Here is a 2,748-nt window from a genome sequence, read left to right as displayed (position 1 = left end):
TGAGTCCATTCCAACTCATGGTGACCCCACGTAAGCAGGGTAGTACTCTTTTCCATAGGGTTTTCAAGGATCTGATCTTTTAGAAGTACTCAAGGCATCTCTGGGTGGACTTCAACAACCAACCCCTTGATTAGTAGTCAGGCACTTAGTAATTTGTGCCACCCAGGGACTCCCTATAATGTCACTTGTTAAGTGACGTCAAGTTTTTTCCAACTCAAAGTCACCCTGTATAGGCTTTCTGAGGAGCAGCTGGTGGGTTTGAACTGCCACCTAGCAGTTCAAATTGACCTTTTGGTCCAGTGCTCTTTCTACAGCACCACACCAGGGTGCCTAATGTCTTTGGACATATTTTTTGGCCAAAATTATCTTGTAGAATATAACACAGAACAATGCCTTTTTTAAATGTTTTTAAATGTCCAGTGAAACTAGTCTAAGGTGGCAATGCTTACTTTCTATATTATACCTGACTGATGCAATTGAAACAGCTGTCTGAGGTAAATCAGGCCACAGAAAAACTAACTGTTCTTTGTTTTTAAATTGTGAATTGAGTGATAGTTCACATGGGAGAACATTGGCTTTACACCATCATTTCATTGCAGTGATTACAATCTCCTTCATGTTTCATCATTCAACAGTTTTTGCTTCCATTCCCTCTGTTTTCATTTGGCGGGTGGTGATGGGGTGATATACACACACTCAGGAAAATATCAGAATTTAAACAACCAAAGGACACATTCTGCAAGCCTGCCTCCTGGCCGCCAGCACTCAATCCCTCTCTTTCCATGAGTCTTGAGTTCTCTACTGCTCCCTCTCTCCATGTCCTCATCTCTGCCTTCATCTCTGGTGTCACTGCTTCTTTGGATTGTTGTTGTTGTTAAGTGCCATTGAGTTGGTTCTGACCCATAGCGATCTTGTATAGGGTTTCCGAAGAGCAGCTGGTGAGCTTGAACCACCGACTTTGCAGTTCAAAAGGCTTTGCAGTCTGACACATTAACCCACAGTGCCATACCTCTGGATAGGGTCCTGCATTCTGCCTGTGTTCTTCTCCCTTGATGGTCCTAGATGGTCCTCTGTTTCTGAGGAAGAATAATACCTACCTTGTGAAGAGGTTAGAATATGAGAGTTTTCAGTGTGAACAACAGATTAAAGAATTAAGAACACAGCATGAAGAAAATATCAAAAGATTAGCAGACCAGTTTTTGCAAGAGGCCCACAAGATTCCTTCAAATGGTGGGAATGAATTGGGTACAAATTATCATGAAGTACCTAAGAATATTCCAAAAGTAGTTGAGAATGCTGAAGCTAAGAATGAAGAACTCTCAAGCAAGCATAGTCTACACTGGAAAGAACAAATCAAGTGAGGCAGTGATGCAGGGATTCCTGGAATAGAGGAGAATGACCTTGAGAAAGCTGAAGATGTTCCCACTTCTTTAAAGAAGCCCCCTATTTCAATTTCTCAACAGAAAAGTCATCAGACAATATCCCACCTTCCAACTGGACAACCTCTCTCCACAAATAAGGCTCTAGACTCACACATAAACCACAATGGGAACCCTGGTACTCCAATTCAAATACCTTCCAATCCTCTTCAGCCTTTAATTCCAGGCCCAAATGTGAAGAGTGAAACCAGAATTCAAACAGATGTTTTAAAGCAGACTACCAAGCATAGAGTTGGTGGTTTCCATAAGTTGAAGCAAAGTAAAAATCAGTTGGTGGAAAAAAGAAAAAAAATCAGTTGATGATTATTATGTTAAAAAGATTTATTTAAACATAATAAGTTTACCAGTCTGAATTAAGGTTTTTATAATTATCTCTACTGAATGTATAGTAAGTTGTTGTGTATGCCATCGAGTCAGTTCTGACCCATAGCAACCCTTTATAGCATTTCTGAGAAGCAACCGGTGAGCTTGAACCGCCGAATTTGCAGTTCAAACGACTTTGCAGTCTGGCACATTAACCCACACTGCCACACCAGGACTCCTATAGTAAGTTAGGTATTCTTAAAGAGAATATGTGATGGTGATGAAATTAAAGAAAGGCAAGTTACAAGTGGATGGAAATTATTTTAAAGACGACTTAAAATGCTTTCTCTACTGTTAAGTAATAAGTTTCAGGTGAGCTGATTTTTTTTTTTTTTAATGCTATTACTTCCTAGGACTGTACGATACTTTGGAGAAGTAAATAAAGATACATTGGGCTAGACCAATTAATGAGAATGTTGATTGGGCAGGAGGGAAGGCAAATGGATTTGAAAAAATTAGAGAAATCTGGGAGAAATAGATCTGGGGAAACTGCCATAGTTAAGGTTCGATCGTTTCCATTCCTTCTGGTTGCAGTTCATTTTATTTAGCTTTTTGGACAAGAGCAAAAAGATTGAATAGTACTGCAGTATCATTGGCTGTTTCAGAGGTATTCATTTTGATAAATGAACAATGCATGTTAACCTATATAACCCTCTAATTAATGGATTTTCAGTATAGTTAAGAAGAATTCTGGGGTAGAATAGTGCCCTTTTGATCAGCCTCCTTAAACTACACTTTTCATTGCTTCTACTTTTCACACCTTCTTTCCTTCTTTACCTTCTAAACAGAAAGAATTTTTAATACCTCCAGTTTGCCTTTGTTAGCTTTTTATGGTGTCTTCCTTGCAGCCACTGTTTAGTGTTTCTACAGTTATTTGTAGACAGGTTGCTTGTAGAGTAATAACTGCATGGTGTTAACATTGCGAATTAAGTCAAGGTGTTTCTGT

General features: G+C 39.1%; 1 pseudogene; it reads left to right on the top strand.

Moving 5' to 3' along the window:
- Positions 1 to 470: 470 nt before the first annotated feature.
- Positions 471 to 1,739, top strand: LOC102815394 (annotated as a pseudogene).
- The last annotated feature ends 1,009 nt before the right edge of the window (positions 1,740 to 2,748 follow it).

Source organism: Chrysochloris asiatica, unplaced genomic scaffold (genome assembly GCF_000296735.1).
Source record: "Chrysochloris asiatica unplaced genomic scaffold, ChrAsi1.0 scaffold00172, whole genome shotgun sequence".
NCBI lineage: Eukaryota > Metazoa > Chordata > Mammalia > Afrosoricida > Chrysochloridae > Chrysochloris > Chrysochloris asiatica.
The sequence above is the reverse complement of the archived record's forward strand: the minus strand, read 5'-3'. Positions and strand labels throughout refer to the sequence as shown.